Source organism: Gopherus evgoodei, chromosome 8 (genome assembly GCF_007399415.2).
Source record: "Gopherus evgoodei ecotype Sinaloan lineage chromosome 8, rGopEvg1_v1.p, whole genome shotgun sequence".
NCBI lineage: Eukaryota > Metazoa > Chordata > Testudines > Testudinidae > Gopherus > Gopherus evgoodei.
Genome location: NC_044329.1, coordinates 81,064,420 through 81,090,281, shown reverse-complemented (window position 1 = coordinate 81,090,281; position 25,862 = coordinate 81,064,420). Strand labels below are relative to the sequence as shown.

The following is a 25,862-nucleotide window of genomic DNA, read 5'->3' as shown; positions in this document are numbered from 1 at the left end:
ATGGCAAAAAATGTTGTCGTCTGCAAGGAATATATTATGGGAGATAATCCTGCTCTAGCCTCTGCAGAGGGGAGTTGGACTGGATCAGGAGTTGTTTTAGTATGGACCACATTTAATAGCAACATTATCGTTTGGCCGGCTTCCGTCCCATTAATAAACACGCAATATTCCTCTGGCAACATTCCTTTACCTGGAATACGAATACAGGGTAAAACATGTATTTTCAAATTTTTTAATGCAGCTGGAAATGAAGAGCCAGTTGTCTATGGACTTGAAATCAGTAAGTGCTCTCCAGAACACTAGTAAATCTAAAATCACAATTTGGGAACATCTAGACTAGATGACCTAAAGGGTCCCGTCCACCTGTAACTTCTCCGACTATAGAGGAGTCCAAAGGCCAGGTCCTAGGAAGGCCACTGCCTCCATTTCAGCCACGCGTGGGTGAAGGAAGTGGTGTTTCACCGCTGTGGCTGGCACACACACGGACTCTGTGGCCACATGCGAACTTACAGCTGTTTCTCACATGGTCCGTCATCGCCTCTGCCTCGGTGCTGGATCTTGCTCTCCAGCTCTTGCGGGCAGTCGCTGTCTCTGGTGCTAGGTGTTTGCAGGGTGCCCGGCTAGCACCCTGGGGCCGTACCCTGACTGAGGCTTTGGGGTGCTGCCCTACTAGCGATCCCCACTGCGGATGCCCGGGGGGCAGAGGCGCGAGCAGGGACGCAGCGAGGAGTCCAAGGGCGGGTTTGCTCCGCCGGGAACTCGGGCGCCCGCCGACGCCTCCAGGCAGCTCCTGGGCTCTCGCCGGTCGCCTCCCTCCCGGGTTGGGCCGGGTCCCCTGTGGGCGTATCTCGCCGGCCAGGCCCGGGCGCAGCGGCAGGACCCCGGCTCTAGCAGGGGGTGGGCGACATTCTGCGCCTCTGTCTCCAGCCCCCCGGTCAGCGGCTCCGCCAGCCGGGCCCCCATTGGCGGAGAGGTGGTAACGTGACTGGGGAGGCGGGCGGAGCCTGAGGTGCCGGTTGGAGCCGGTCCCCCGCTGGGCGAGCGTGCGGCGGGAGCCCGAGCGCTCGGCGCGGTGGGCCCTGGGGGACGCGGACCGGCCGGGTAAGCGGGGGCCGGCGACCGCGGCAAGCGCCTGGCTGTCCCTGACGTGCGGCCGGGGCGGCGGCCTGAGGCTGGGGGAGCCGGGAGCCCGGGGGGGAGCTGCCCGCCCGGTGCCGGGGGCTGAGGGAGCGGCCTGCCCCTGCCCGCTGTGCGTGGCTCTGGGTGCCCCCGGGCATCTCCCATCGGAGGTGGGCTGCCGGGATCAGCCTCCTGCGTGCGCGGGGCGGGGGCAAGTTGCTGCCAGTTTCTCTGTCCGGCCCTAGTTACATTGCTGTGCCCCGGGGGGGCGGGGGCAGTGAGTCTGGCTACCTGCCCCACGCCCCCCCCCCCCAATGGGGGATTATCCTTCGGCGAGCGAAGAACCGTAGCGTGTGTGCACGTCCCACAGCTGCAATTAGCCTAGGAACAAAACCGGTGTGTGGAGTGTGGGGCCCACCCCAAAGCTTTATTCTGCCTTACATAACTCGGCTTTCTTCAGGTGTCGTCTGGTGACCCTGTGGTCTAGGTTACCTCAGAGCTTGTTTTCTTCCCTCCCCAAAATACTGATGAGCAGAGGTGAACGAACCCCTAGATCCAGGCGTGAACTTATTATCTGGTCCTCAAATGAGAGGGGCCCAAAGTCTGGATCTGAACATCTGATCAGTAGGAAAAGATCGGATCTGAAATTAGCAGCTCAAGCTTGTATTGTGAATGAATACCTCTGGACTTCCCAAGAAACGGTTCAACAGAAAATAAAAAAACTTGGCTTCTTGCACTTGCTGCTTTCCTATCTAAAATCAAACACAGCTTCTCTTTATATTCTGAGCCATGGTGTTGAAATATCAAAATGCAGTGGTGGAATGAAACTTGATTAGGTGGTGCCTCCACGCTCTATAGCAAAGCTGATCCAGTTTCCTGAACGGAAATGGAGATCTTGAGTTCTACAATAAAATTAAAAAATCAATTACACTACAGTGATAAAACTGTCAAAATTGACTGCCCTATAGCTTAACCTACTTTTAAAACGGTGTCATTTAAACAGTCCTGGTTATGGAAACTGTTTCTGAAATGAGAACAAAAATTTTAATTTCTAGTTGATGCTATAGCAGGGGTTCTCAAACTGGGGCTCAGGACCCCTCAAGGGGTTATAAGGTTATTACATGGGGGATTGTGAGCTGTCAGCCTCCACCCCAAACTGCACTTCTTCTCCAGCATTTATAATGGTGTTAAATATATTACAATGTGTTTTTTAATTTATAAGGGAGCGGTCACACTCAGAGGCTTGCTGTGTGAAAGGAGTCACCAATACAAAAGTTTGAGAACTGCTCTGTAGTAACAAACTGAGGGCACTGAGTCCTTCACACACTTGTGTGAGAGTACATATCCTGCTAAGCCTCTGTTTTGCTTTTCTGTCCTTTCTTACTGAATTTATAGGATAAGGATCCTGCTTTCTGATGGCAGGATTCTTGCGTATTTTAGTATCCTGCCTGATGTGCACACCCTCAAAGCAAAACACAGCTGGTATGTCTAATTTTAAGTATAGTGGTCTTGTATGTTTTTTTAAATCTTTCAGAAAAAGATAAAAGGGGGGTAAAAGTAAAGTGCAAATTCACTATATCCTCCAGTATTTAAGTACAAGCCTCAGGATATAAGTTGAAAGATGATCATGATTATTTTGTGCATTAAGTATGTGTGTTAGGAATAAATGTTTATACATCAAAACTTGCCCGGCTGGTTCTGTGAGTTATGGGTGGAGCTTTGTTCCCCCCCCCCCTTTATTTAAAATGTCAGGTACTAGTTGCTACCAGAGGCGTGGTACTAGTTTAAATAGTGGTTCTTGTATGTGATTTGTGGCAAATCCTAGCTATTGATCATATGTACAGTATGGCTTGCAAAGCAGTTTGAATGGCATCCCATTGTACCTAGGTATTCAGTTCTTGGTATAATCCCTAATTTACATTGGTATGTAGAATAATCTAACTTTACTGTATCTATTTTGTTAATTTTGCCTTGAAACTGTTTCAAAGATGCCTGTGACAATATGCTTTTTTGCTCATTTTTACAAAAAACAAATGTACACGGACATCATTGAAGTCCTAGTTTGAACAGATTTACCCTAATGAAACAAGAACACACAGTAAAAACCAAATGTTTTTAATGGTTACTTTAAAAGAATAGCTGCTATAAAATGTGATGTTAAAATGTATTACAAAACTGCATTCTGGCTTCTCTGATACCATTTTAGTCTATATTTGTGCACAACTTTTTAATAATAATATCCTTTCTATTAAGCCGTTAGGGCATAGCCCTTGGGCCTCATTGAGATGTGAAAAGATTTTTTTTTTTTCTTTTGGTAACTGCCTTACAGGTGTTAAACGGGAAGGCTGACATCTTTATCGGTTCTTCTCTCCCATCTTCTAACCTGGCCTATCTTATCCAATTTACAAACTCTCTTTTCTTCATTGGTAGAGAGGACTCAGTAACATTAGATAATGGAAGTAGTACCAACAGATCCTTCTCCCGCGAAGGCCAAGGGAAGAGGAGTTGATCAAAGTTTTTCTGTCACTTTCCTTTCTTCCAGGAAGTCAAAATGCTCATGAGGAGGAAGACAGTTGCATTTTTCCTGTTGAATTTCCTGTATAGTTGTAACAAACTGTGGGTACTGGAGTAGATGAAACATGCTGAGTAACTTCTGGGTAATTTTCAGTGACACTAAATTATCATCCCTCAGAATTGGGAATGGTACAGTGCAGGATAAATTCTACAGAGTGAGCTGCTATAGTGGGAGCACGAAGTATAGCATTTTTGGTAGGTTCCTAGCACTTCTCCTGTTCTTCCAGTGCATGACCAGGCCAGCCAAGTGTCACTCCTCTCAGAGATAGTACTAGAGAGAGACCCTCCCTCATAAAATACTTTGTAATGTATGGAAAGGTCGTGCATTGGGGTTTGAGTTAGGAGACCATGAGTTCTAGGCTCTCACTGTTAATATTTCTGCAGTTCACAACCTTTATTATTGATCAAGGCCTAATACCTTACTTTGGAATATTATGACAGACCCAAGTCTTATCCCCTTAGATCAGTGGTCTCCTATCTTTTTACGCCTAAGATCACTTTTGTATTTAAGGGCAACCCAGGATCTGCCCCGCTCTGCTCACTTCTTCCCCCCTCCTCTTTCCGTCACTCACTCTCCCTCCCCCGCCTTCACTCACTTTCAGGAGTGGGGTAGGGAGTTGGGGTACAGGAGGGAGTGAGGTGTGCAAGCTCTGGGAGGGAGTTTGGGTACAGGAGAGGGTTGGTGCAGGGGGTTGGGGTGCAGGAGGGGGTACAGGATACTGGCTCCAAGAGGGGGGTCAGGGCTGGGGCTTGGGGTGCAGGAGGAGGTATGGGGTGCTGGCTCTGGGAGAGGGCTCAGGGCTGGGGTTTGGGGTGTGGCCTCCTGCCAGGCAGCACTTACCTGCAGTGGCTCCTGGTCTGTGGTGTAGTGTGGCTGCCGCTAAGGCAGGTTCCCTGCCTAGCCCGGTCCCCACCACTCCCGTAAGGGGCCAACATGCCCCTGCCGGGGGGCTGAGGGCACGTGGCTCCGTGCACTGCCTCTCTCTGCAAGCAAGCCCCCGCAGCTCCCATTGACCACAGCTCTCTGTTCCCAGCCAGTGGGAGCTGTGGGGCGGAGTGCTTGCAGGCAGGAGCAGTGTGCAGAGGGAGACCCCTGCCCCGAGGCCGCACTGGCCGCTTCCAGGAGCAGCGTGGGGCCGGGGCAGGCAGGGAGCCTGCTTTAGCGGCAGCTCTGCTACACTGCCAAAGATCACGATCCACTGGTTGATCCTAGAGGATCTCCCAGTCGATTGTGGTCGACCAGTTGGTGACCACTGCCTTAGATACACTACCTTCCATGTTACAGGTATCCGATCTCTCACCAGATACCATACATCCTCAGCATAGGTTCAATGTCCAATTGACTCTTTCTACCAGATCGTTAGTCTGTGGACGATAGAGGGATGCCTGTTAAGAACAAAAACATGGTCAGGCCAATGATCCATCTGGCCTAGTAACCTGTCTTCTGACAGTGGCCAGGGCCAGATGCTTCAGAAGGAGTGAACAGAACAGAGCAATCTATTGAGTGATCCATCCCCTGTCATCCAGTCCCAGCTTTTAGCATGCAGCAACTGTCAAGCATTTCATAAAGTCTAAACACATTCTTGTAATTCTGTTGCCTATTTTAACGATACAAACACACAGGTGAGCCAGAGGGTTCCATCTATTTGTCAGTGGTCAAAAGAGACATAGGAACCTGGGCACGAGCTGGTGCCTGGTCTACCAGCATCATACATACCCATCAATAAGGAATCTGATGATACTAATGTAACATGGTAGTAGGGAGGCAGCTGTTTTTTTAATTAACTTTTTGTAGTTTTAATTTATTTATTTAGATAGTAAATCATGTTTATAAAACATTTAACTCACTCAGATGACATTAGAAAGATTGTTTCCTTTTTTGAAAAGATGCAGCACATTTCAATCTTGTATCCAAAACCAATATTGTCACCAACCATAATAAAGTGATACCAGCTTTTTAAAAAATCCCTTACTCATGTTAAATTATAAGCTTTCTATAACTTAAAGTAATTCTAGTTCCAGTACATAGTTTGACAACGTGTATCTTCCTATTAGCCCAGGAATTGTACTGACAAATATTATAGTTTAGACATTTAATACTGTAATTTTTTAGGAAAATATTGCTCTTTGAAATACACCTCTACCTCGATATAATGCGACCCAATATAACACCAATTCGGCTATAACGCGGTAAAGCAGTGTTTCTGGCCAGGAAGTGGGGTAGGGGTGCACACTCCAGTGGATCAAAGCATGTTTGATATAACACAGTTTCACCTATAACGGGGTAAGATTTTTTTTGCTCCCGAGGACAGCATTATATCGAGGTAGAGGTGTACAGTGATTATGCTATTGGCACTATAAAATCTGAATTAATTTTTTCTTTTAAATAGTAAATGTATCCTGTGAAGAACAACAAATATGAAAACTTAAATGCTATACTGTGGAGGGGTGAATTTGGGAACTGAATTGAAATTGTCATGTCTGTCTCCAGCCAGTGGATTTATATTGATAAAAGCATGATAATTTATGATTTCCAATTTGCAAGAAATGGAGGCGAGTGAAACTAATTCCTGTATTGCTTTGCTTGTGGATTAGCATCATGCGAAAACTGAGGGAGTAAATGTTAGACATCTTGTTTAAATATTAACATGGTAGTGACGCTGACCCCAGTTCAGCAAAGAACTAAAGCATGTGCTTAACTGAAGTAGGATGGGATCACTGATGTGCTCAAGTACCTTGCTGAATTGGAGCAATGATGTCTACATGGCCCACCTCAGTGAGCCTTTCAGCCTCGATAGACTCGGGCTTGCACTACCACACTAAAAATAGCTGTGTAGCCATTGTGGTTTGGACTTGAACTCAGGCTCTGAAGCCTAGAGAAAGAGGTGTGCTTCAGAGCCTGATCTCCAGCCCAAGCTGCAACTTCAGAGTGCTGTCTCCACAGCTGTTTTTAGTGTGATAGTGCAAGCTCTCAAGACTGAGTTTGTCAGCCTAGACTGAAAGGATCACTGCTGCAGGCTGTGTAGATGGACCAAACAGAGTGCACTCTGTCTCACATCAACAATCTAAAAGTGCACAGGTAAGAACCTTCAGTACTGTATTTGCTAAAGTTCTTAATTGACATCAGTGTTAGTAAGCTTATTAAACTTGGTTCAGAGTTTGTAGTACACCGCTACCTCGATATAACGCCACCTGATATAACATGAATTTGGATATAATGTGGTAAAGCAGTGCTCCGTGGATCAAAGCAAGTTGAGTACAACACGGTTTCACCTATAATGCAGTAAGATTGTTTGGCTCCCAAGGACAGCATTATATCGAGGTAGAGGTGTAGTTAGATGAAAATTTATAGTGGTGTTTCAAAGGCAACCTGCAGAGAAGTGATGGTTCCTGTAACATTGCTAATTGAAGAAGCAGATACTGAATCTCAAAAGTAAAAGATTTTGTCAATCTTAAACCACTTTTTAAGGTGACTTGAGTAGCGCTCTTGTAAAGAACTTAATGCTTTGTATTTCACTCCCCATATTATGTAATGTATAACTTGGCCTTGATGGCAATATAAAAAGTGTGTGTGTGTGTACAGATATTGAGTCATGTTTTGCATTCACCTTGTGCAACTTGGTGAGATTACTCTAGGTCCTCAGTGCAGTATTTGGCTTTCCGTGTTTGCACTCAGTTTGAAGACATAACATTGCTAGTAGTTACATTAAGAGATGATGGTTGTGTGTGTGTGTGTGTGTGTGTGTGTGTGTGTGTGTGTGTGTGTGTGTGTGTGTGTGTGTGTGTGTAACAAGATTTATAAAGGGTCACTTTTAGGCACTAACAATGTTAATGGGGAGGGAAATTGCAGTACTTCGTTTAAAATTTTTTGACGGAGTTGGCCCTAGAGTCCTGCAACAGCACAATATGCAGGGTGTGACATGGACCCAAAGTGCACTGTGGAGGCAGCTCACTCGTTATCTGAAGAATGGTAATCTCTTGTTATTTGGCCACCTCAGAAATATAGTTTTCTCCTCTGCCCCCCACTACTTCTCAAAAATTGGTTTTATGGCTTAATTTGATACATATTCACTTTCATTCAGTGATAATAAAGTGTGCTTAAGAATTTTGCATAATGTTTATAAGCATAGTACCCGAGACCTTACAAGATTTGTGGGCATACAATAGAGTTGATATCAGTTCTGTACCACCACATCAATTTGTGCCACTATATCACTTTGTAATTACCATATATACTTTGTTCATTAGCCCATTCATTTATAAGCCGCCCCCCCCAAAATGGATAGGTAAAAATAGCAAAAACTGTATGACACTTTCATAAGCCGACCCTGTATTTCAGGGGTTGGAAAACTTTGGCTCCCAGCCCATCAGGGTAAGCTGCTGGTGGGTTGGGATGTTTTGTTTACCTGGAGGATCTGCAGGCATGGAGCCTCTCGCTTCCCTGTGGCTGTGGTTCGCCGTTCCCAGCCAATAGGAACTGCGGGAAGTGGCGTAGGCCAAAGGATGTGGTGGCCGCCTTTTCCTGCTGCTCCCATTGGCTGCGGTTCGCCGCTCAAGGCCAATGGGAGCTGCAATTGGCTGAACCTGCAGATGCAGCAGGTAAACAAATTGCCCCGGTCCACCAGGTGTACCCTGGCGGGCTGCAGGTCAAAAGTTGCTGATCCCTGTATTAGATATTCAATTCAATTGATTCTGTAGAGTTTAAAATCATCACATTTTGGTGTAAATCTGTTTATAAGCCAACCCCCTGCTTTTTGATGCATCACATTTTTACCAAAAATATTCAGCTTATGAACGAGTATATATGGTACACATCCAAAATTAGTTTAATCTTACTAGGCTGACTTTGAATCACAGCTGAGTCTTTTTAGAACCAGAAATATTTCATCTTGTTCAATAAGAGATGCACTAACCACCAAGAACAACTTAGTCAGCTAAAATAGCTTTCCAATGACAGGGCTAGAATGATATATATTCTGTTCTGTAGGGTTGCACCTGTACTTACGTTTCCATGGATTTAGTTACAGTGTAGGAATTGGAAATAATAAACTCTGAATCTCCTATCTTCCCTTTTGGAAAAGCTGTTTAAGAGGACAGCTCGCTTACTTATCAAATCAGCGGTTCTGGGTCACCAGTGTTAGATTTTTGGCTGCCCCATCTCTGTGCAGACAGCCAGCACAGCAGACCTTAAGCAAACCACCGAATGACCACAAGATCTGTTAAGCTACGAAGGCACCAGGTCAGGTTTATTGTCAACAAAGCACGATAATAGCACCTGGCACACTTTACAAGGATAACGAGAAGTCCTGTGGCACCTTAAAGACTAATGGATTTATTTGGGCATAAGCTTTTGTGGGTAAAAAAAACAAAACAAAACACTTCTTCAGATGCATGGAGTGAAAATTACAGATGCAGGCGTAAATATGCTGATACATGAAGAGAAGGGAGTTACCTTACAAGTGGAGAACCAGTGTTAACAAGGCCAATTCAGTAAGGGTGGATGTGGTCCACTCCCAATAATTGATGAGGGGGTGTCAATAACAAGAGAGGGAAAATTGCTTTTGTAGTGAGTCAGCCACTCCCAGTCCCTATTCAAGCCCAAATTAATGGTGTTAAATTTGCAAATGAATTGTAGCTCTGCAGTTTCTCTTTGAAGTCTGTTTTTGAAGTTTGTTGTTGTTGTTGAAGGATGGCTCCTTTTAAATCTGTTGTTGAATGTCCAGGGGGATTGAAGCGTTCTCCTACTGGATTTTGTATTTTACCATTCCTGATGTCTGATTTGTGTCCATTTATTCTTTTACGTAAAGAAAAGAAAGAAAAAAAGAATAAATGCTCAAATAAATCTGTTAATCTTTAAGGTGCCACCAGACTCCTCATTGTTTTTGTGGATACAGACTAACACGGCTACCCCTCTGATAGTTTACAAGAATACTAAGATGTGTATGCCCGTGACAATGGATGCAGCTAAGTGGATGGCGGAACTTTCCATTCCCCTCTCAGCTGGACCAAGACACTTGCTTAGAAATACCTCTTTATACCCTGATACAAACAGGTTATGTACTGCCCCTCTGACACAGTTAGTTACTGCCCCCTGATGTGGCTAGTTATCATCCATTTCATTGTACATGTTGGTTTGATTTAAACATTTTTATTCATCACTCTGTCATCCTGACCTTCTCTTTTAAGAGGGGTCAGTATGGTCCTGTTATCCTTTTTGTATCATCCTTGATATTGGAATGTTCTGGTGCCATTCTTCTGGAATGTGTTTGCATAAGTACTTTGTGACTAGCACTTCTTAGGAATGTGTGTTTCTGCAATATCAGCCTTATTCTTGCCAGATTCTGTGAACTTGCAAGCAGACAGAGCATGATGTTTGCTCACAGCCTGACTTTTGCTAACTTTGCTTTATATCCGCAAAGCTTGTCCACTACTTTAGCTAAGGCTTCGTACCAGCCTCTAATAAAAGGGCTTATGTCTCGGGCTCTCTTCCTACTACACCATCTACTGTCAGCAAAATTTAAAACCTCTTGAAAACTTTCTAGACATAGATCCAGACTAACATGGCTACCCCTCTGATTCTTTCTAGATGTGTTTTTATTGTATTTTATTTTTAAATCAGTATTAATTTTCAACTTTTAACTATATTTCAGTGTGCTGGGAATTGATTTGACATATATAATGCATGTATTTTTGTAATGTACATTTTGACCTGCTAATCTCATTTAGATTTGTTGTTCTTAACAATTGTTCTTACAAGGCTGTGTAAATCTTATCAATGTTGGAAAAACATCAGCTTGCTTTTTAGTTTAGATTCAGTGATCTTGAAAAATTCTGCTTATTTGTACTAATAATTGTTCAAGTAATTTTAGCAATATAAAAGCTATTCTAACAGAACATAGTGCATAAAGAGTGCATTTAGACTGCTGAGGTTAGAGTAGAGAGAATAAGCACATTATTCCATCTGGAGTATCCATAGTACTGGCCATGAGTTGTGCAGAGTAGTTAGTGCGTAGACCCATGCTATTTATTTCTGTGTGAGCCTGCTCTTTGGTTGCTTGGCTATAATAATAATGCCTAGCTCCTATGTAGTACTTTCCATTAGCACATCTCAAAGTGCTTTTTTACCCAGGAGGGTTGTATCGTATCTCCATTTTACAGGTGTGGGTGTGTGTGTGTGGGGGGGGGGGTTACAGTAACTTGCCCAAGGTAACCCTGCAGGCCAGGCAGAAGCATTACAATTAACTGTGCTAGAGACCATAAATAGTTCAATATTCTAAAGTCATTCCAAAAGTGAAGAAATTTAAGTTAATGTAAAATGGAGATGAAGAAAATCCATGACCACTTTATCCATTTTATAGCACTGGACGTAATTTTTCTTTCAGAGCAGAGTATTACATTTCAATCTTAGTTTCTTGGTGTTCAGAGGTCCTAGTATGTTGGAGTAAGACTAGCAGAATCCCTGCAGCTTTTAAATAATTGTCATCGATTTTAAGGCCAGAAGGGACCGTTGTGGTAATCTAGTCTGACGTCATGCATAACACAAACCGTAGAATTTTGCCCAGTAATTTCTGCATCAAACCATAAACTTCATTTCTGAGCTAGAAGATCTCTTTTAGAAAGACATCCAGTCTTGATTTGAAGATCTCAAAGTGATGGAGAATCCATCACACCCCTCAACAAGTTCTTCCAATGGTGAATTATCCTCACTGTTAAAATTTACACTTTAACATCTAGTCTGAATTTGTCTAGCTTCACCTTTAATCTGTTGGTCAGCTACTAACAGAACTATTGACCCCTTGTATCCCTACCTTGGACCAAAATATGGAGAGAGAACCCTCATAGACCTAATAACTCAGAAATGCCCCCTCTGGCTGAGAGTTCTGCTTTTAAGGGGTTATCTTAGAAGCACTGTAGGCTGGCCCCGTGTGGATTTACAGGAGTGCCGGCACTTCCTGGGGTGCCTTAAGGGGCATTTGAAGACACTGCTTGTTTTTCAGTGACCTGGGTGACACATCAGAAAGTAGTTAAGAAAAAAAAACAGAGACTGTAAGATGGGGGCCACAGAGAAGAGATTCCTACCTGAGGAAGCTTTTTCTTGCTCTAGGACAGTGGTCCCCAACCTGGGGAGAGGGATAGCTCAGTGGTTTGAGCATTGGCCTGCTAAACCCAGGGCTGGACTCAATGACCCATCAGGGTCCCTTCCATTTCTAGGAGATAAGTATATCTCCATAATTAAAAATTTAAAAAAAAACCCTTTTCCAGGTGGTGGGTACTAGATGACGAGCCACCAAGGACCATGGCCAGCGGACAAGCATCCGCCGAAATGCAGCTGAGAAGCGGCAACGTCAAGAGGCATCGCTGCCGAAATGCTGCCAAAGTAGCATCACCAGGAGGCGTCGCTGCTGAAAATCAGTGGCATTTCGGTGGCGGCGCCTCCTGGTGATGCCACTTTTTGGCGGCATTTCAGCGGATGCTTGTCCGCCGGCCAGTATGCGAGCGCACATAGATGCCCCAGTGGGTGTCATTGTGCCTGTGGGCACTGCGTTGGGGACTACTGCTCTAGGAGATGTCTACATTGCATCTGCGAGCAAGCCTCCCAGCCTGGGTCCATAGACTTGTGGTAGTGGGGCTCTTCCTGGCGCTCTAAAAATAGCTGTGTCAGTGTTGCTGTTTGAGCTGGAGCTCAGGCCTTCAAGCCCACTCCCCCACAATCTTCATAAAGCAGGAAGGTATGTCTCTTGGCTCTGCACTGGCCTGTGCAGTACTGAGGTAGGTCAGGATGAAGGAGATCCATGTCTGGGGCCTGCATAGCCATGTAAGGATGTGGGGAGCCCATCGCAGATCTTGATCTTTCTGTCTGATACGGACCTGTGGTGATTACTGGTGCGTCAGGGGGGTTATTGTAAAGTCTCATAGGGCTGCCATACTGGAAAGGAGTAGAGAAAATAAGAGGGTACGGGAAGTCCTCAAGCTTATCAAAAAAGTTTACTTGGTATGAGATGTTTGTGATGATGGTGTCTTGAATCCTGTGCTTGGTGACAGCTCTGTTTCATTCAGAGTTGTCAGCCAGGACTACTGAATTAGAGCAAGATAGCCCCCTTTATAGGGACTTTTCTCTCCCCTCTTTCCCAAGGTTCAGACTTTAGGTAGCCACTGAAAATGCACAGCACTTTCCTAATACCCTTTTGATTTCACAGATTTCACCCGCTGTGAGCTCTGAAAAACTAAGTTGCTGCATAACATTCATGCAGTCAACTCTGTGCAGAGGTTTCTTCCCCACCCCCACCTGATTTGGTTATGGATTTGCAAAATGGACCCAGTAGCTCTGTGCTAAGAGACAGTTGGGACTGGATTTTAGCCCTAAATGCTGTAGGATTCAGTTCTTTGTCATTGTAGTTTGGCTTGCTAAGTAGCAGTAGCATACCTTGTTGGTTTCTTAAATACAGATTAACTTTTAATTATTTATTGTATCCTTATGTTCCTCTGTCTAAATCAGGGGTCGGCAACCTTTCAGAAGTGGTGTGCCGAGTCTTCATTTATTCACTCTAATTTAAGGTTTCGCGTGCCAGTAATACATTTTAACGTTTTTAGAAGATCTTTCTGTAAGTCTATAATATATAACTAAACTCTTGTTGTATGTTAAGTAAATAAGGCTTTTTTGAATGTTTGAGAAGCTTCATTTAAAATTAAATTAAAATGCAGAGCCCCCCGGACCGGTGGCGAGGACCCGGGCAGTGAGAGTGCCACTGAAAATCAGCTCGCGTGCCGCTGAAAATCAGCTTGCGTGCCGCCTTCAGCACACGTGCCATAGGTTGCCTGCCCCTGGTCTAAATGGTTCCCTGTGAAGTGTTTGTGCATTAAGGATACATCACTTCCCTGGCTGTATTTGATTATCAGCGTTAGCTAGATTATACAGTGAGATGGTGGTAGCAGTGGTTAATGTTTTTGCATTATACGATCCTGATAAAATATCATTCTGCTGTCTGAAAGTAGGAGAAATATCTATGGACACTTTTGTCTGTATTATTTTCCCTTGGAGCAAATCCTGCAGAACCAAAATCCCCATCAACTATAGCAATTAGTTTATACTTTGGAGAAGGGGCTATGTTAGTGCATGTACCATTGGAAGACATAGAAGGGGACAGCTAATAAGGAGACTGGGAAGGGGTCTGTACCCCAGAGGCACCACCTAGAGGTTGGGTGAAAGCATGACAGATACTTTTCAGTCTTGCGCCACCTGATGATAGCCACTCCAGCCCTGCAGTAGTCTGTCCCCTCTGTGATTCAGCCCTCCATTTATGGCACAAGTTGTGTCCATCCCTTCTGGGTATGTAAAAAGTCCAACAAATGCTAGTTCCACTGTCCAACAAGGGACTTCAGGCTTCACCCAGCCAAAGTCTCAGACTCAGGACTCTCTGGGTTATGGGGTCTTCCTCATCCTGAGTCTAGTCTCAAAGATAGAGTTTTTGCCTCCAGCCCCATTAGGAGGCAGGTTGGGGAACCCAGGACCACCCTCTGCACCAAATTCTGATCCAGGACCCCAAGGTAGGCAGCTGAGTCCTGCACCCTGGAGTGCCGTGCATCTGCCTCCTTGGATCACTTCATATCAGCCTCCCAACACAAGAGGGAACAGCAAAGCCATGTAAACAAACTAACTCAAAGAATACGTCTTCCACCTTGCATAGTCTTTTTCCCTGAGCAGGTCAGACTGTCAATAGTCAGGGGCCTCCATAGCTGGGCCTCCCACAGTGCTCCTTTTGCAGAGCTTCAGGTTGTAGGTCTGCTTACCTCCATAGGCAGCCTGTAAGTAAAAGGGGAACAGAGTAGCTCAAGGTCCTCTTCCAGCTTATGCATGCATTGCAGGTGTGGCTTGTAAACCCCGTCACAGAGACCTGTACAAGGTTTCAGTCAGGTAGCAATTCCTCTGGCACTCTTCAGTAGTTTGGGTTGTCAGAATAACGAAAGCAAGGCTCCGAACTGAATAGTCCAACAATGCTAGTATTTTACAGCTCAGCATCCATAAGGCTGCAGCAAGAGAAACGGAAATGGGATATTGCCCCAACTCACTGGGTAGCAAATAGAATTTGCCGGAACTATGTATTAGATACTTTACTATATTTGTAGTCTTTCCACCTCTCAATCCTTGTCTTTGTCATCATGCTTTCTCCAGTGTGCCATGGTCAAACATGTTCACCAATGGCTCTGACCACACGCAGTCAGCTTAGGGCAGACAGCCCTGCAGGGTGGATTTAAAAGCAACCATGTTTTATAAAAAAATAAAAAAATATTTTTTAATTTAAATACATTTTTCTTTTAAAAAAATATAAATGTACTTAAAATTATGACAAATTATGTTAAGGCCTAAACTTACTAGTGAATAATCATTTAAATAAAAATAAAATACACACAGATTTCAAAATGGAAGTATTATGTTGAAAGTCCAAGTCCATGATGTGGCTGACAAAATGCAGGAAACACAACTTCGTTAGTTTGGATGCAAACAGAGGATGAATGAGGGGATCTGCTGAAGATAGTTTGGCAGAAGAGGGTGCTAAAAAAGAGAAACTGAGGAAGCAGTGGATCGATTGCATCAAAGAAGATGGTAAGCAGGTGGACCTTAACGCCACCTCAGATGGACAAAGATGGTGGATGCTTACACAATGATCTGACCCCAGTTGAGGGATTAAGGAGAAGAAGAAAGATTTAAATTTAAAAAAACATTCCAGCAGTACATTTGCTGGAGTTCTGAAGAACGTCATATCACTGAACTGGAGGAAGTCACTGGGTAAGCACCTTAAAACAGAGTTTTTGAAGTATTAAACCAGCTTTTAACAGCAGTAGTCTCTTCCACAGGTGCATTGAGAATATTTTCTTCATTTAAATTTATTCAGCTAGTTCAGTTTAATGATTTCTTAAAACATAAGAATGGCCATACTGGGTCAGACCAATGGTCCATCCAGCCCAGTATCCTGTCTTCCGATAGTGGCCAGTGCCAAGTGCTTCAGAGGGAATGAACAGAACAGGTAATCATCAAGTGATCCATCCCATCGCTCATTCCCAACTTCTTGCAAACAGAGGTTAGGGACGCTTCAGAACGTGGTTTTGCATCCCTGCCCATCTTGGCTTATAGCCATTTATGGACCTATCCTCCATGAACTTATCTAGTTCTTTTTGAACCTTCTTATAGTCTTGGCCTTCACAACATCCTCTGGCAAAGAGTTCCATAGGTTCACTGTGTATTGTGAAGAAGTAGTTCCTTTTTGTTTGTTTTAACCTTCTGCCTATTAATTTCATTTGGTGACCCTAGTTCTTGTGTTATGAGAAGGACTAAATAACACTTCCTTATTTACTTTCTCCACACCAGTCATGATTTTATAGACCACTATCATATCCCTCCTTAATTGTCTCTTTTCCAAGCTGAAAAGTCCCAGTCTTATTAAACTCTCCTCATATGGAAGCTCTTCCATACCCCTGATCATTTTGTTGACCTTTTCTGTACGTTTTCCAATTTCAGTATATCCTTTTTGAGATGGAGCAACCAGATCTGCATACAGTATTCAAGATGTGGGTGTGCCATAGATTTATGTAGAGACAATATGAAAATTTCTGCCTTATCTATCCCTTTCCTAATGATTTCCAACATTCTTCCCTCCTTTACCATATCTTCACTTTCTCACTCTCGTAATATTGGGTGTCCTTATCCTGTAGGTTAGTATATTAATTAGGCAAAGCTCATTAGTATATACTAATGTCAGTTGAATTACCATGGTTACCTGCAGTTGAGCATCTGCTGATGTCCCCTTCCAAAAATACTCTAAACTGGTGCAATCTGCCTTCTTGCGGTTACCTACCAGCAGATTGCAATACTTGTGATTATTACAAAACAATAAACAAAGTCTTGTGCCATCTCATGACTTAAGGTCACTATTAGTTTAATTACGTATGCTAATTTATTGAGCAACAATTCCTGCTCAGACTATAAAGCTTTATGCTAACTGCTTAAGCTATTCTTATAGATCCAGGCCTATAAGTCACTTGTGTCCCTGCTATCAGTTCCTTATCCCTTTATCTTCTAATATCTACTATAATTATTACATGGCTACAATTAAAATCAATTTAAACCAAGATATCCTGCCTGCTGATTTTAAATCATGATTAAAATCAGTCCACCCTGTAGCCATGCATTCACACTGACAGCCACCTTCTTCTCAACTCCTAACATACTCTACAGTTCTTCACAGCTAGAAAATCAGTATAAGTCCAAACCTAAATCCTTCTTTTTTCCAGTCTTCTCTCTCCGGGCCTTGGACTATTACAATAAGGAATTGCTTCGTAACTGAATCCAACCTCTGATCAAAGGCAGGGCATACTGTGCTGGAGTTGCCTTTAGCAACAGTCAGAGAAAATACTCGGCTTTTTAAATTAAATCAATATAATTACATAAACTCCTATCATGAAAATCCTCTCAATGTGGATGCAACAGGAAAGATTGTAAAGAAGTTAGTCATACAGAAGAAAACTGACTTACCACATTCAAGCACTACTGTGAGTACATAATGCTCTGCGGGTACATAATGCTCTTGCAATCCCTTTTTTATATATATATATTCAGTAAAACATCTAGGGATCAAGCTAGCTTTTATCTGTAAGTGTACCCTAATATGTGTGCATTGAGCATTGTTAGCTTAATTCTTATTCTTCCCACTCAGATTCTTTGTATGGTCTACGAATTAACCTCTCTTGCTGTGATCAAGTGTACCTTCTTGAGGGCCAAACTGAATTGGTTTTCCTCTTTGCCAACTTGCAGAGTTTTGCCTATCTGTATATTTGGACTGCTTTGTTTTCTTGATACACTTTAATGTTTTGCGTATTGGAATTTTTTGCATAGTGCTGAGATACCTGGTGATATTTAAAAGTGTCAGATGTCCTAGTGAGGGAAGGCCATATATTTCAGTTCTGTGAAGTGTCACTATTGGTAACTCTTCCCCCCCCCCCCTCGCCCCCCAATTGAAGTGCTTGATATTTTGACTGCTGAAGCAAAACAAAAAAACAAAACAAAAAAAAAAGTGGCCTGAATCCCGCCCTTGCAGTTGTGCTGCCCCAAGCACGTGCTTGGTTTGCTGGTGCCTAGAGCCCATCCTGTACAGCATACCATTAGGTGCTGATTTGGTTAAGTTGGTCCTATTTTCATTTTGTATGAATGTTGGAAGTGATGATTTCCAACAGAATCAATTTATAAATCTTATATTGTGTTCTCTATAGTGTACCCTTTAAGGTTTTTAAAGCATTTATTGATATTGAAAATAGTTCATAATTGTCCATGTATAATAATTGGTTTGCATTATCTCTATAGGAATTGTCAAGCAGAAATTCCAACAGCAGAGCTCCCAAGTGACTGGCATTCAGCAGGTAAGACCAGTGTTTTGAACTGCTGAAAAAACTCTGCCTTATCTCTTTGTATTTAAAGTAAGATAAGCAGAGGTTTCACCACTTCAGAAACTAAGTAAAAGGAGCAAATGCAGAATTCTTCTGCTTAGCATTTAAAAAATTAATTGCAGTATAGACTCTATGTGGGTGTATAGACCAAATAACTAAAAGAAAAATCAACAGGCATTGTAATAAGGTCAAATAAATAAAACATAAAGAGCAAATAAAACCTATGCCTTTATAATAGCAAAGAATTCACCATTTGGATTCCTTGTAAAATTGATCTGGAGCATTCTCTGCAAGATAGCTTCTTATATCAGCCTTTTCTATATTCAGCATTCTAGATGCCATAGATTACGACTTTTGCTTCAGAACTTGTACAAATCTTTGTCAGGCAAATTTGTAGTTAATAAATTAAAGGTACAACCATATTTCATTGACAAAATGATTTTAAAAGGTTACTAAGTGCTCTTCAGAGTAAGCTTAGGTTTGGGGGGGGGGCTTAAAACTAGTAAGATGAACATAAATATTTTGACACATTTGGTCTGGGCAAGCAGTTGGCTCTAAGTGCTATTAAACTAGTAGAAATACAGATATAAACCAAATCGATATTTTCCTGCCAGGTGGACAAACAAAACTATATGTTATGAGCTTATACTGAAGACTATCTGGCAGAAAGAATGAAGAGACCACAGTGTCTTAAGGCTTGTCTATATGGGGAAAGGGTTTTTTTCAATATAACTTTAGCATTTTTTGGTATAAACTGCTTTGTGTCCATGCAAGTTTTGTTTTGTTTTTGTTTCCAGTTTATCTGGCATCTGATCATGCTTTAATTAATCTGTTCTGGAAGTGAAATAACTCTATTATAGAATGAGTTATACTGCTAAAAGGTTTATGTCGATGTATTCCTATTTTTAATTAACCATACTGTTTCAGGTAGTCCTCCCACTCTTCTAGCGATATCTACGTGGCATCACAGAAGTAATGCCAACTCCTCCAACTCATCCAAAGCCTCCTGCTTGCATGATTGTCAGTACATCCGGTACACCTTATTCATATTAATGACAGTCAGGCTCATGGTGCACAGCCGTGCTTCTTCCATGCTGCCTGATGTGTTTGGGCAGTTGGAAAATGGTCCTGGCCCAGTAAAACCGGATGAGTTTATGGGATTCCAGGAGAGGAAACATGGGAGTTTTCCTATTTTGTATTTTTGTTGACCATGTCCTGGCATTCCAGTAGGTTTTGGTAGGTATTCCACAGTGCTCTATGAGAAAAATCCCTGAACGCATTGAGCCTGGCAGCAGAACGTGGGATACCTGCCCAAAATGCAGAGCAATTTTTTTTAAAAAAAAGTTCAGAGCCATGTGGACACACTGACTCAGAGAGGAAGTAGATTAAGTTGGCATCAGCAAAGCGATGTGGATGTGCTTTCACTGTAGTTACGACAGTATAACTATGGTAGAAAAACTTACACTGGGAAAATATTTCCTTTGTAGACAGGCCCTAAGTTTCATTGCCTGACCTATTGGGCTAATATTCAAAATGTAACACCTCACCATATGAACTGGACAAAAGTCGTCTGTGTGCCTTATATTTCAGGTGCCAGTAGTAAACTAGCAATGGTCCACGTGACTCAGCGTACACAGAACTTGCAAGAAGGTAATAAAGATATGGCCAAAAATATCTGCCTTTCCACACTGCCAGACACCCAGCATGAAGCACATGTTGCCTAATGAGGACTTGAAGAGAAAAGCACAAGTTAAGCTCTCCACTCTAAAATAGTGGAGCTGAGAGAAATCTAGCAGGGGAAGGTGATGTCTTCACTGTGTAGGTTTGAAGTCTGGAGAGGATTTAGCTACTGAGATAACTCTGCTCTCCAGCAAGATTTCTCAGGGGTATTAATTACTTGCCCTTATTACTTAAGGATTTCAAGAGGTTAGAATAATTTGTTCTAATAATTGGGCTGGTATCTATTTACAGTTATTTCACAGATTAAAACAAAGAAACCTGTCTCTAGAGCACTTTCGCAAACAATAGGGTGTACCCTTATGACTGGATATAAAATCTTCCAAACAGAGATAAGAAAAGGACAGGGAGCCACAAAGCTGTGGTTAAATGTAGTAATCCAGCTGTAATTATTTGGTACGTTTTAGAACAGACTTTTATTCTGCTGCGGCATGCTGAGATGTTGGGCACTTCCACCACACTGATTGCGTTGCTCAGTTTCATTCATGGAACAATCAGTTGCAGGCTTAATTTGATAAACATTATTGCCATCAGCAGTCAGTCTTGTGTGAAATTAACAAATACATAAATAAGCAGAATTTTCCGCACAGAGGCGGAGAAAAACACTGAGGGCAGATGAAAGAAAGCAAGTAAAGTGAAAGAAAGAAATGAAGAGTGTGATTAAGCTAATTTATTTCAAGAATAAAGGGGCAGATGATATCACCAATGATGAAGGGTGTGATCCAATGCCCACTGAGGAAACACCTACCTATAGGCATGAAATTAACCTCTAGCTGCCATTTATTTTGCAGCTTGTTCTCCTGGCGAGGCCTCTTGTCCCTCCCCTAGCTGATGATTGTTTTAGGCTTTCTCTGCGTGGGAAAGTTGCACTAGTTTAACTTAAATATTTTAAAACTGATTTAGTTAAACTGTTGGAAACTCCTTTATAGACTTGCTTATTTTGATTTTTAACTGGACCTGATTCCCAATTAGTTCAAACTAAACTGCAAAAAGCCATAGTTAAACCAGTTTCTGCATGGACACGCTCATTTTGGTTTAAATTCACATTTCCTGAAATGTTAGCAACTTTGTCAGCCCTCAGTGATTGGGATTGTCAACAGTTCATGCTGCAGGAGTGAATTGACAGAGTAGTTCCACACCAACACACAACACAGCAACATACCAACACAGCATCCTAGAACTCGACACTGCATCACGTGGCTTTTGAATGCTGAGAAATTGAATAAAGAATCTCTGACGTTTTCACATGTTCGGCCCAAAGTTTTGTAATCTGTTCCATCTCTTCTAGAGTCTTGATGTTTTGGTACAGTTGATCTTACTAGTGGTTGCTTACTTGACCAATGGTAAACTGAATCCTTTGTAGTCAAACACAGACTCTTTTTAACTGAGCGTGGGAGAATATTCTGTAGCTTGACACACTGCTGAGATTTAGTCACTGTAATATGTGATCAGTTGACTTTTGGTCAAACAAGGAGTACAGCCTCTTCTTTTAGAATGTTTCAGCAGCACATCAATAAGTGGGGAAATACATTGAAATAAACCTAATCTAGCTCAGTTCAAATTTTAAACTGAAAAGCAGTTGATTGGAAGGTACAAGTAGATGATTTTGTTCTAGTCTGCTTAGGATGTCGTGTATTCTCTTGCATAATATTTTGTATGGAAAATCAAGCAGTACAATGCTAGGGTTGTCATTGTGACTCCCTACTTGGATCTGATTTTAAGACCTCATCCATATATTAATAGACAGACCCTTCGTCTTAGAACTAAAAACGCTCAAACCTATGGATTGTATCAGTGTTTGAAACCATTTTCCAACAATGTTGCGACCTCATGCCAGTTTTATCCAGGGCTATCAGAGTGGAAAATGGTGGCCAAGCACAGTTACAGCAACAGTATGTGTTTAAGAATATACATGCTGTAGTTTCAATACGGGATTTACTCTCATAAGTTATTGAAACACTAGTATTAGTTAAGAATTTTCTGCAAGGCAATTGTGATTCTGGTATCAAAGACCTTCTGCAGAGATTTATCAATGTTGCAGAATTTGGGAAACCATTTTTATTGGTTGCATTGAATATAAAAGTATAAATGCTCATGTGTGTTCCATTTCTCACTTACAGCATCCTCCTGAAAGAGCTAGGAAAGGGTTTGTCTTGATTTTGTTGTCTGAGTCCTGATTGTGCTTGATGCTGTACAGACACAGAAAAACACAATATCTACCCTAAAGAGCCTACAGTCTAAATTGCATGAAAACAAAGAAGGAATAGTTCAGACAAATATGATGCAACATTGAAAGGCCAAACTTCAAGTCACATAGAATTTTTATAAATATACTGGTGGGTGTAATGCTGAAAGAATTAAGGAGCCAGTTGTGCAATTGAATCTGCCTGGATTATGCAGCAGTCTGTTGACTTTGGTGGAGCCTGACACACAGTCAGAGGTCTGCCCATGGAGTTCTGATTGCAGGGCCAGGTCCTTTGTTTTTAAAGACTGGATTTGGCAGTGGAGTGCATGGTTGTAATGAGAAGGATGAAGACTGCATGAAAGGTGACATGAAGATGAGTGAAAGAAGAATAAAAATAGAGGTTTTGTGATTTGTTTCCTTGTGGATTCACACTTTCCCCCTTAGTATGGGAATACCGTTAGTATCTAATATAGTTCCTATAACTCAGATTTCTAAAAATTATCCCTTATGTAACTTTAAATTTGGTTTCTTGCTTTAAATCTTTATTTGCTTTTGAACATTGCTTTTCTTCCAAAGCTTCTGCAATTAGTGTTGGAGGTCAGGAACTACAGCTTGCCTAATCAGTGACCTGGCAGTAATAGTATTGGATACACTTTAAGTAAAAATTGTTGGTGTCTCTTATCAGGGCCAGAAAGTACACCGTCTCACTGGAATAACAGAAGGGGGCCTTCTGAAAGACACTGGTTGAAAAGACTTGATGCGTGTGCTCTTCTGGAAAAGAGAACCTACAGAATTAGAGGGTCAACTAAAATGCTTGACAAGGTGTGGACTACATAAATTTGTTTTCTTTGGTTAATGAATGTAATTGTACTTTGAGCCAAATAATACATAATGGGGCTCATTAAAGACTGCTAGTTATGAATTGTCAACAAAAAGCAATATCTCTTTAAAACTAGAACTGCAACTTCTGTTCAGTGAATCTTCCTCTCTCACACCTACACCTTTTGCTCCCAGTTCACCATTCTTGGGGAGAGGATAAAAATACAGCTTCTGGAGCTTATATATATATATTGTGTGTGTATGTATACACACACATATATAGAGAGAGAGTGTGTGTGTGTGTGTGTGTGTGTGTGTGTGTGTGTACAAACACACATATATATATACACACATACACACACACAAATAAAATAAAAAATGTGGCATAAATTATGCAACTTTGACGAGTGACAGCAAAATCTAGAAACCACAAGACAAAGTAGTATACCGAAACTTTTTAGATTTGTAATACTGTGTAGGGCAGGGGTTCTCAAACTGGGGGTCGGGACCCCTTGGGATCATGAGGTTATTACATGGGGGGTTGCGAGCTGCCGCCCTCCACCCCAAACCCTGCTTTGCCTCCAGCATTTATAACGGTACTAAATATATAAAAAAGTGTTCTTAATTATCAGGGGGTGGGGGTCACACTCAGAAGCTTGCTATGTGAAAAGGGTCACAGTAAAAAAGGTTTGAGAGCCACTGGTGTAGGGACTACATGCTTTATAAATTGTAACTAATTACTAGTATTTTGTTAGTTTCCATTGACCACCCTTGTAAGACTTTCAGACCTGAAGTAATTATTTACCTGGAAACTGACAGGGTGACAGGCCTGTCAGGGTGACAGGCCAATTTAGTCTGTGATGTAATTCCAGTGAAATCAGCAGAATTACTGTAAAGATGAATTTTTCACATCTTTTAGGAAAGATTTCCAGTTAAAGCACTTTGGAAAGCTTTTATGGCTTGGAAATGGGTTAAAAGCTGCTGAGAAGGAATTAGAACTGTCAAACCCACTACACGTAAACATTTTTTCATTTGATGAGTCACTCAAACATATTCAAACTACAGATCCGATCTGGAATAAGGATTTTGTATTTTAATAAAATCGGTTTAAGCAAAAATTGGTATTAAATATAGTACAAAATGGTGGGCTATTACGTTTAATTGCTTAAATATTACAGAATTAAACACTAAAGTTATAAATAGGATTAATGCCTATAAGTTAACTTTAATGCACAAGCATAGTTTGCCAGAGGTTTCAGAATTTAGTTATTAACAAGTCCAGATGGTGTATAAAAACTTAGTAGCATGACGCTTGAATTTTTCTAACAGAAAAATGTACTTGTGCTCAGAGACTGGAGAAAACACGTGGTCTGTCTGGGATATACAGTAAAATGTTGTAACCTTCTGGATATGTGTGTTACAGGGAACTACAAACTGATGAAGAAAAGTGTGTGTGTGTGTAAAATGCACATAGTTTAGTTTCACTTTTATATGAAAACTTCCATCTGTGTATAAACAAAAGCTCATTGTAGTCTTTGCTTCACAGGACTGTTCTAAGAAACTGTCACTAGGCCATGCTTTCTTGATATTTAGTTTATTAAAAATATCTTGGGACATATTTTCATCAGTTTTTGCTTTGAATTGATTTAAGTTTGCTATTTTCTGTCTTGATTACCATCATTTTTTAAAGGACATGCAAACTCTTTATCAAACATTTTGAAGGATAATCACTGTATCTTTTTTCACATTGAGTTCTATGGGCTGCTGTAGTCAGCGGAGGCCTTGCTTACACTATGGATATGGCTACACTTGCACTTCAAAGCGCTGCCGCATTCTCTACGGGTGTAGCTTGCAGCGCTAGGAGCCACGCTCCCAGCTCTGCGGCACTGTTTACACTGAGGCTTTGCAGCGCTGTATCTTGCAGCGCTCGGGGGGGGGGGAGGGTTTCACACCCCTGAACGCGAAAGTTTCAGCGCTGTAAAGTGCCAGTGTAGCCATGGCCTCTGAAATAGAACTATTGCTAGCATCTGAAAAAGGGCTAGGTGAAGTTTCCCTGCATTTGCAGTTCAACCAGGCACATCATTAGTTTAGTTCAGCTGCAATAGTTGCTAATTACTTGTCAGTAATAGTTCAAGTTCATAATGTAGACAAGGCCTGAGAATGAGAAGGCCTGTAAAATACATAGCCATACCTGTAGTATTTCACTGGTGACTGAAGCAGGTCTATATAGCTACAAGAAGAAATTTTTCTAAGGGTATGGCTACACTTACATTTGTGCAGTGCTGGGAGTTACAGCTGTGTTTGTACAGCTGTGTAGGGACAGCACTGCAGTGTGGCCACACTGACAGCTACCAGCGCTGTAGTGTGGCCACATTTGCAGCATTTGCAGCGCTGTTGGGAGTGGTGCATTGTGGGCAGCTATCCCACAGAGCACCTCATCCCATTTTGGCGCTGTGGGAAGGGGACGGAAGGGTGCGGGTCATTCCGCATCCTGTCCCAATGCCCCATGGTGCATCGCTACACATCCCAGCAGTTTGGCGCCATTGTGGGTCTGCAGCGCGATTTCTGTTAGAAATGGAGCCCGAGCTGCTGAGGACCTTGCTGATGAATGTTGCCAGCACATCACGTTTGGCAGCTGAGCTATTCCTTCAGCTCCAAAGTGACAGTGAGGAGTCAGACGATGATATTGATTCGCCTGACGCGCAAGACACTAAATTGGTTATGGAAGTAACGGACGTGCTCAGCACCGTGGAACGCCGCCTTTGGGCTCGGGAAACAAGCACTGAATGGTGGAATGACATTGTCCTGCAAGCTGGGATGACGAGCAGTGGCTGCAGAACTTTCGGATGAGAAAAGCCACTTTCATGGGACTGTGTGAGGACCTCGCCCCCACCCTGCGGCGCAAGGACACGAGATTGAGAGCTGCCCTGCCAGTGGAGAAGCGGGTGGCTATTGCAGTCTGGAAGATGGCAACTCCAGACAGCTACCGATC

The 25,862-nt window shown here is 42.5% G+C and overlaps 1 protein-coding gene across 9 annotated transcripts in view; it reads left to right on the top strand.

Moving 5' to 3' along the window:
* The first annotated feature begins 1,031 nt into the window (after positions 1 to 1,031).
* The window catches only part of LRRC8B (leucine rich repeat containing 8 VRAC subunit B), a 42,140-nt gene continuing 17,309 nt past the window's right edge, over positions 1,032 to 25,862 (top strand). Inside the window, exons 1-5 of one of the 9 annotated variants that reach the window (XM_030573149.1) lie at positions 1,036 to 1,101; positions 16,981 to 17,238; positions 18,047 to 18,102; positions 21,987 to 22,012; positions 22,737 to 22,873. The gene's annotated coding sequence lies outside the window, so the exon portion shown is untranslated. Of the gene's footprint in view, positions 1,102 to 16,980; positions 17,239 to 18,046; positions 18,103 to 19,322; positions 19,366 to 19,719; positions 19,780 to 21,986; positions 22,013 to 22,736; positions 22,874 to 25,862 lie in introns of those variants that run through there. The other 8 variants (XM_030573148.1, XM_030573150.1, XM_030573147.1 and 5 more) reach the window with 8 other exon arrangements.